The following is a 9,698-nucleotide window of genomic DNA, read 5'->3' as shown; positions in this document are numbered from 1 at the left end:
ATTGTGTCACCGCAGTTATGTCCTTAAGGTATACAAAGTGCAACTTTTGTGATTAACTGAAACACGCATGTTAAAAGGGATTTTGATTGCATCGTTTCCAATAAAGCTAGAGTCAGTCTTGCTGTAAACATTGCATGTGGGGTCAGCACAGTAGGGGGAGCTGCTGTCTCACTGCTCCAGGGACCCTGTCATCGAGTGCGGTCTGTTGGAGTGTGGATTTCCCCCTGGGTGCTCCGGTTTTCTCCCTTATCCTGAAGACATGCAGGGGAGGGGTTAATTGGTCAATGCAAACTGCCCCTTGTTGGATTAGAAGGGCCGAAGGGGCCTGTTTCTCGTGTAAGCAAATGCCAAGCCAACCAAATAGGATGCGCAGGCTGGAGAAGGGTTGCAGGGAAAGGAGGGGGAATGGTGCGGGAGTTGCTGTAAACTACGCAGGACTTGTGAACTCTGTCAACGTTGAAATGATGGACTGTATGACAGACTGGTTTCACTGGCTGTTTCAAGGGAAAGGGAGGCAGAAGCAGGAAGGAGTTGCCCTTAACAATTACTGGTTGAATGAACAGACTTCCTCATCTACCCTGAACCCTATTGCCTGTGGGCCAGAGAGAAATGAGGGGAATCCTAAGTATTGTTATTACCCAGGTAGGAAACAAAAGTATATTTCAAAAGATTACTTACATTTATGTGCCTCTGCACTTGAATGTTTCAGTATCGTAAATATTTTGGAAAGAAGTGTGACTGGCGTGCTAAGCTGGTGGGGGTTTTAAATTTCCCATTTTCAAACTGTAAACTGTGCAACATGATAGTTATATCAAGGATGATAACATTGAGCTGGAAACCACAGTGAGTTAGCTGCCAAAGGAGTGGTTAGGGAAGTCCATGAGAAGGAAAGGCAGTGGGTGAAATGGTTTCATGCAAAGTCTTGTGGATTCCGACAGGTCTTTTCCTTGCAGGTTGGAGGAAGGAGATGTAAGATACCGTTCACACCCTCCCAACATCTCGGTTTTTCCGTGCGGGGGCTGGTGACGTGGCCTCCAGTTGATCCACAGGTCCCAGTAATCCAGTCATCCACACAGGCCAACCGCAGGATTGGCTTGTGCAGGGACTGTGCGTTTGCCAGGCTTTGAGGCGGGGGGGTGTGTGTGTGGGGATTTATTCCCTGCATCTAAGGCAGAGATTTTGAGAATTTTAATGCCTGCACCGCAGGCCGTGTTGAGTAGGAACAGGACTGGAGACGACCTCCTCTCCCGTGTTTACCTCAGGTGTGTGCGACGGTGCGCTGGGCTCCACATGGAAGGGGCAGGAGAGGGCACCCAGAAACTTGTATTCCGATGCATAATTACCCCAAGGTTGGAAAGTCAGACCCGTCTGAACTGATTCTCCAGCACCTCCATTATTTTTTTGGATGTACTTTCAGAGAAGCAAGCATGCGTTTCCATGCCAAAAATAAAAACATGCCTCTGGAGCTGGGAAGAAGCCAGTGGGCTTGTGGAAACAAGATTACATGACAGGCGGAGTGGGCTATGGGAAGCACCCAAAAACGTGTGTAGACTTCTCTTGTGTCGCCCACAGGAAGCATCTGACTGAATGTTTCAAATGTTCGACTGGTTAAGCAGGTGCACTTAGTACGAGGCATCCCGAGAGTGGGAATTCTCTGTCCCAGAAGCTGTAACTGCAGGTGGCCAATTTGGAACTTTTGCAAACTGTCTATCAGGCAGGTCAAGGGCGACATGGATTCTCCCGAGGCTGGAATGTGAAGCAAAAAGTGAGTTGCAGGAGGATCTCAGGGAGTGGAGTGAAATGGAGAGTTTACATTTTTGGGACCAGATCCTTTCACAATAGCAAGGGATTTGGTCCTTGAGGAGTGCATGGGCTGGGTGGGGACTGAGGTACACTGAATGCATCTGTGGGGTAGGTTGATTCCATGTAGGGTAATCATCCTCCATCTCCTCATTTTGGCGGAGGGCTGAGCTGACAGGAATAGCAGTAAAACACACCCAGTATCTACTGGAGGGACTCGCAGCATCCATAGGAGATGACGATATATTCCTAACGTTTTGGGCCAGAGCCCTTCCTCAGGGTAGAAGCAAAAAGCAGACAGGCTGGGAGAGAAAGGGGGAATATAGGGAGGGGGAGGAGTCCAGACCAACAAATGAAAGGTGTGAGGAAAGGTGAGAGTTGATTTTGGCCATGTAAAAGGAGAGACAGGGAAAAGGGGGGAGAGAGAGAGAGAGAGATCTGGCGCTGTCAGTAAGGAGTAGATACCTTCTCCCCGTGTCTGCGTGGATTTCCTCTGGATGCTCCAGTTTCGTCCCAGAACGTACAGGGGTTGACGGTTAATTGGGGTATTTGGGCCATATCATGTTGAATGTCTAAATTTTAAGAAAACTAAACAGAGTCCGTGGTTGAGGATGTTTAACTTTTTTTTATTACCTTTGGAACAAAAGTGTGACTAGGTTAAAATTCCTCAAGAATTCACCCACCACTTGCCATAAATTATGTCTTAACAGAAATACTATTTGATTATATTGTGAAGATTTGATCTGGAATTCGTTCATATTTATTACCATCTGATTGTACGTGTACATATACAGTCTGATGAAACAGCATATCTCCGGACCATAGTGCATGCACACAGACACACAGTACCCCCACATACCATAAATACTCATGTAATAGTCAATCCCAACCCTCTTCCACATTTTTGGGCCTGAAATCACGGATTTTCCATATATCCCATGTAGAAGTCAATACCCCTATTTTTAACGTAAATAAAAGTGAAGCAATGCCAATGAATAATGCGGATTTCTCAAAATTTAAGAAGGAATCACCATTCAGATGGCAAATGCAAGCAATAAGATACCTAGGTATACAAATAAATAAAAATCTCAGCCATCTATATAAACTCAATTATTATCCACTAATGAAAAAATTACAGGGCGATTTAGAGCATTGGAAAGATTTACCACTAACACTAATAGGAAGGATAAATTGTATTAAAATGAACATTTTCCCAAGGATATTATACCTATTTCAGGCATTGCCAATACACTTGACAGAGAAATTCTTCAAGGAGTTAAAGAAAATAATAAGGAAATTTTTATGAAAGGGGGGAAATCGAGGATAGCACTATTAACTATTAACTAATTAACAGAATGGTACAAACAAGGAGGCTTACAACTGCCAAACTTTAAAAATTATTATAGAGCCGCACAATTAAGATACCTATCAGATTTTTACCAAACAAGGGATTGGACTAGATTAGAACTAGATAAAATAGGGGAAAAGATACCTGAACACATATTATATAAATGGGATGAAAAATTGGTACAACGTAGGAGTTCTCCAGTATTACATCATCTGCTCAATATTTGGAAGAAGATTCATGTAGAAAGGAATAAAACAAATTACCAATTACCAAAACTAATAATGACGCAAAATCAGTTACTCCCTTTTTACAATAGATAACCTTTCCTTTAGAGAATGGGAGAAAAAAGGGATCAAAAGAATAGAAAATTGTTTTTCAGGAAATAGATTATTATCCTTTGAATAAATGAAAGATAAATATAATATAACTCAAGATACAATGTTGGCATATTACCATTTGAGATCCTACTTGAAGGACAAATTAGGAAGCAGTCTAAGGTTACCAGAGGGAAGTAACTTTGAATATGTGATTACAGATACAATGATAATCAAAAGATTTATAACAAATATGTATATTAAACTGCAAGAAAAGGAGAATGAGGAAACAAATGGTAAAACTAAACAAAAATGGGAACAAGATTTAAATATAAAGATAAAAAAGGAAACATGGGAGAAGTTATGCTCTGGAACGATGAGAAATACAATAAATACGAGGTTACGTATGATACAATATAACTGGATACACAGGCTATACATTACACCTCAAAAGTTAAATAAATGGGACCCAACAGTATCTGACAGATGTTTTCGTTGTAAAAAAGAAATGGGAACAACAATTCATGCAATCTGGACATGTGAGAAAGTAGAAAAATTTTGGGAAGATCTAAACCAGATATTAAATAAAATTACAGAAAACAATATACCAAAAAACCCAGAAATCTTCCTCCTAAGTAACATAAAAAACAAAGAATTTGGACTTGATTTGGATGGTGCACAAAAAAGATTTGTTAAGATACCTCTAGCCGTAGCAAAAAAAGTATTATGTCAACCTGGAAATTGGAAGATAATTTGAGAATACAACAATGGTATATAGAAATGAATAAATGTATTCCGTTAGAAAAAAATAACATATAGTTTAAGAAATAATATTTAAATATTTGAAATATTTGAAATATTTGTATTTGAAATATTTAAATATTTGAAATATTTGAAATATTTGTATTTCATACATGAAACACAATAGAGAAAACCTACCGGGGACATTTACCACCTAAATTAACGAAAGGAGAAGGAAATGAAAAGAATTGACTCAGTGGAATTTCTTGTTTATTTTTATTGAATAACAACATTGTTTGACTGGTTTAATGTATCTTAGATTTTGTACTTTAAATGAATGGGGGGGAGGTAGGGAGGGTGGGATGGGAGGAGGGGGGGGGGAGAAAATGACACTGTATATATTTGAAAAGGAAAATGTATGTATCTTGGTCAATGTGGTTTATGGTGTGAAAAATAAAAAAATAAATTTAAAAAAAACCCTATTTTTGACTCCGACCGCCCACCCATCCAAGCTCATGATGGCCCGACTGCAGATCCTCGCCTCGGCCGCCCGTCCAAACGGAGGAGGGTCAAATACTGAGGAGGATTCGAATGAGCCTGATGAAAATGCAAGGGACTCTGCAGTGACAGACAAATGCAGAAGATCCAGCCAGCACAGAAACAGAGGAAACCCCACCAGCGCTAAAGAGTAGTCGACCAGCAGAGCCGACACAAGCACCTGTGTTGAGAAGATCCACACGGACTGAGGTGCAGTGAAAATGAGTTTTGCATGCTATCGCTCACCAGCTGTCACCATTCTCCAGTGTTGCAAAATGAACCTACAACCCTCGGTACATTTTGAATGGTGGGAGGAAACCAGAGCCCCCGGGTAAAACCCACGTGGACACAGGGAGAATGTACAAACTCCTTATAGACAGCACGGGATTGCTGGCGCTGGAACAGTATAACTGCTTGGGTGACCGTGCCACCATTTATGGATTTAAACATTCATAGAAAACCACGTGGTTAAAAAAAAACTGACAAGATTAACCATGTTTCCAGCATTTCCACGTAACAGTTAAATCAGAATAATTCCCAGCGGCTTTCCGCCATTTCTGGAGCCATTCGGTTCCTGGCGGGTATTCAGCTCCAGCAGTCAGTCCATGCTGTCAGTCACAGCCCCAGTGAGAATGGTCTCCATGGCTGCAGTAACTGCCCAAGTAGCTGTCACCTCTCGTTTTCCCAGTAACCATCAGCTCTCCTGTGGTTGCTGCTCTTGACACTGTCCAAAACAAAGCAGCCCTTGCACCATCCAAAACATTCACTCCCTGCGATCCAGGAACAACATTACTGCAGTGTGATCCATTGACAATGTTCACGACAGACATCTAATAGCTCCTCTCAGACTGCCCAGGACAAAGTACGCAAGCACATGGGAACAATGCCAGTTATGACGCCAGCAGATCGGGACCAGGGTTTGAACCTCACACTGTCTGTAAGGAGTTTGTACGTTCTCCCCGTGTCCGTGCGGTTTTCCCTGGAGGCTCCGGTTTCCTCCCACCGTTCAAAACACACCGGGGATGTAGGTTAATTGGCTGGCACAGGCTCACGGGTTGAATTGGACCTGTAACCATTCTGAGTATCTAAATTAAAATAATGTTAAAAAATTAAATTAAAAGTTACAAATTTCTCTCAAGGTCACACAGCATCGTGAATTGCACTGTTCCTTCAGAAATATAGATTTCCGATTTATTGCCAGAGTACATACATGACATCAATACCTGAGATTCTTTATTCTGTTGACGCAGCAAAATTATCACTTAGTGCAAAAAATAAACTGTACACAGTGTAAACATGTAAACAGACAAAAGAGCTGTAAACAGACAATGAATGTAAACAAACTGACTGTGCAACACAGGGAGAGCAAAGAAAATCAATAAAGTGGACAAGTAAGAGTCCTTAAATGAGTCCCTGATTGAGTTTGTCATTGAAGGTAAAGGGGTAGCAGCTGTTTCTGAACCTGGTGGTGCGAGTCTTGTGGCACCAATACCTCTTTCCTGATGGCAGCAGCAAGAACAAAGCATGTGCTGGGTAGTGAGGGTCTTTGATGATTGTTGCTGTTCTCCGACGACAGCGTTTTCTGTAAATGTACTCAATACTGGGGAAGGTTTTGCCTGTGATGTCCTAGGCTGCATCCACTACCTTTTGGAGGGCTTTATGCTCAGGGGTATTGGTGTTCTCAGACCAGGCCATGATGCACACTTTCCACCACACTCCTGGAGAAATTTGCCAGGGTTCCTGGTATCATCCCAAACACTGGATTCAAATCCTCTACCTTGCTCCCTATAGCACTCGGGCATATGGACTGTGGCTGGTCAAGAAAATGGTGCAATATCACCATCTTAAGGTCAGTTAGGGTTGGGCAGTGACGATTGGTTCTCGGATCCAAGAATGCAAAAAATCCACTTCCTTTATGAAATGGTTCAAAACAAACTGAAAGCTTTCTAAATCTGCACATTAAGCTCCAGTTAATCCTTGGCTCTGTTCCAAGTGGATTGTTTGGATAATGCAAAATGGAGAGGCTGTGGCCACAGGGAACACATTCAACAAAAGTTGCTGAAAAATCAGAAAGTAAATTAATATCATTATATTTGACTGAGGAGATTCCTTTACCATAAATAAGAAAAGAGGATTACTTTTTCAATGAACCATAATTCAAACTGTTTGATAGATTTTCGAGACTTGCCCGTTTCTGGACTCCTGAAGCAATGAGGTTAGAGGCTGTGGGAGGGGAATGAATGGAAGTGATGAGGGCTGAGATGGTGCATAAAGCGGTGGCTGGTTGTTGCCTGCTGGGGTCCTGTTCCAGGTGTAAGTAGGGGGAGGTGTCTGAGAGCTGTCGCCTGGCCTCGGCAAGGTAGTGTACCAGACCACAACCGCACTGGCCTTGGCTACGGATTTGGCAGTGAGATTGATATTGGTGCGAAGAGTCTAGAAAGCAGTGGGCTCCAGGTAGGAAAAAGTGAAGGGAGTGGTGACAGTTGATATCTCGGTGGCAGCTAGAAATGCCAGGCCAGGATAGGAAGAAGGCTCATGGCTGTAGAAGGGGTCCTCATTTGGAGATGGAGAATCCTGGTGGAAGATGTCAGCGTGGAGACGATGGAAGAAGAACATAGGAACATAAGAAATAGGAGCAGGAGTTGCCCATCTGGCCCGTCAAGCCTGCTTCGCCATTCAATGAGATCATGGCTGATCGGCACCTTGTAACTCGTTGAGGTGAAAGAGGACGGAGGTGAGGCCTCCTACTGAGGACAGTGTTCTGTCTCTGAGTGGGTAGGTCAGCGGGGATGGTAAAGACCTGGAAGGGGTTCGAGATGCAGTTGAGTGGAGGGTGTCGATGGGGAGGGGGTTGGCGGAGGATTGGGGGTGGGAAGGTCACAGGGGAGTTGGAGGGGTGAGAGGGTAGGGCAGTGAGGAGAGGGGGTGAGCTCAAAGTAGGGAATAGGGAAGGGTAAGGAATGGTATGGGTGGGGGGCAGGGGCAGTGGGATGCAGCAGCAAGAGCTATCCCGGGAATCAGCCAGGAGAAAGCCTAGTTCAGGGTTGGAACCAGCAATGAAAGTAATCAAGGTCGCTTTTTCATTTGACTTATAGAAGAGGCAATCTGGTTCATTTATTTATTTTTCACATGGTTCCTGGTCCGGTAAGAAGGTTCTATGAGTACACGGGCAAGAATACAATTATAGACCACAGAGTTAACAATGAAAAAGATCAATGAGCACCAAGCAAGGCCAGCATGGGAGCACTGTTGTGGGGTTCACTCAGGAGCCTGATGGTTGCAGGGAAGAAACTGTCTCTGAGTGTGCTCGATTTCACATTCTTGAACATTCTCCCCCACGGGAGGAGGGAGAAGGAGAAGTGTCCAGGGTGCGACGGGGTCCTGCAGTCTGCTGGCTGCTTTTCTTTGACAGCCGGAGATGTAGATGGTGGGGAGGGAAGTTTCCGTTATGATCAGAGCTGGATTCACCACCTGCCTGATCCTGGGCAGAGCAGCTCCTGCTACTCTGGGCTGTGATGCATGTGGCAAGGATGCTTCCTGTAGAAGTTCTTGGGGGAAATTCTTTCAAAAGCCATTTTTGTGGTTGAATTTCTGGATCTCTACTTATCATCTGTCAACAGCAAAACAAGCACTTCCTACAGGCACTGAGCTCATTTGTTAAAATCCTGCAACCTAGAAACCCCCTTGCTTTGTGCACTCCGAGACCGATTTCTATGAAAACTGGAAATTGGTGTTGCAGTTAAGATTGCAAAATGTTCAGGTATTGTTGTGAGCCCTGCATTGCACAGGGCTCATCGGCCTCGTCCGGTGACGTGTAATGCACAAATGGCCAGCACGCTGAGAGTTTCAGCGGAGTTCGAGCGATCCGCACTTTCCACAGGCTGTCGGGGGGAGGGGAGCCGGCTTTCAAAATAACCCTGAAATCCCACGTGCACATTGAAGAGGGTGAGGGCGCGTCTGGTAGGCGGATCCAGAAGGGTAATTGGATGCAAATTTGGCTTGGTGATAGAAGGCAGAGAGTAGTGGTGAAATTTTTCAGATTGGAAATCTGTGACCTTTGCTACTTGTGATATATATTTATGAATAAAGGATGTGATTTGTTGCTGCAATAATTCATATGTTTGCAATCGATACAAAGCTTTGTGATGTTTTGATAGCTTGTCTAAGACGAGAGAGACCTTGAGGTTCAAGTCCATGGTTCCCTGAAAGAGGCAAAACAGTGAAGAAGGCATAGAACAAACAATAAAGCCCCCGTTTAACGGAATTCAAGCGACCGGCAGCCTCAAGCAACCGGCAAAAAAGAATGAACCTTATAGAGTTTTTGAGGAGGCTACTGTTACAAAATCAAACCAGCAACCACAAAGAAGGCATTCTCACAAGGGGTAAAGATGAACAATTACTTTATTAACAAAAATTGACCTTCAAACTTTAATTCAAAATCCCCCCTTTTTATAAAAATGCCCATTGGTTACTACGCAAATTCCTATAACAGTGTAAAACTAATAAATTCCCCAGCCTAAATATCATATGTAATTAAAGTCTAAGCTACACTTCCAACCAGCCCACAGAAAAACTTAGACACAAAACACACAAGACTCTCAAAACTTCAATCTCAACCGAAGCAAAGATCATAAACAAAATTCAGTTTGTTTGATAAACTGAAGCCAAAAGATCTTTGAGTGAGAGAGAGAGAGAGAGAGAGAGAGAGAGAGAGAGAGAGAGAGAGAGAGAGAGAGAACAAAATTTGAAGTTGTCTTGTGTTGCTTAAAATTTGAAGTTGTCTTGTGTTGCTTGCAGAGAGAGGAATCACTGGCTTGGTCCGGATCCTTCTGGCTACCTTCGGAATGTTCATCCATTTTGAAATTCCAACATTCTAAACTGTCCTTCAGACCATGATTCATGCTCTGGGCCTCCTTCCACTCCACAGCTCCACCCAGTGGTGGTTTATCATCCAAGTC

At 43.4% G+C, this 9,698-nt stretch overlaps 1 long non-coding RNA gene across 1 annotated transcript; it reads left to right on the top strand.

The window, feature by feature from the left end:
* The first annotated feature begins 419 nt into the window (after positions 1 to 419).
* LOC138749057 (uncharacterized) lies at positions 420 to 6,149 on the top strand. Its single transcript, XR_011348382.1, has 2 exons — positions 420 to 642; positions 4,716 to 6,149. It is a non-coding gene; the product is annotated as an uncharacterized lncRNA (long non-coding RNA).
* Positions 6,150 to 9,698: the final 3,549 nt, after the last annotated feature.

This window comes from Narcine bancroftii, chromosome 13, assembly GCF_036971445.1.
Source record: "Narcine bancroftii isolate sNarBan1 chromosome 13, sNarBan1.hap1, whole genome shotgun sequence".
NCBI lineage: Eukaryota > Metazoa > Chordata > Chondrichthyes > Torpediniformes > Narcinidae > Narcine > Narcine bancroftii.
Note: the sequence above shows the minus strand (reverse complement) of the source record. Positions and strands in the feature narration are given on the sequence as shown.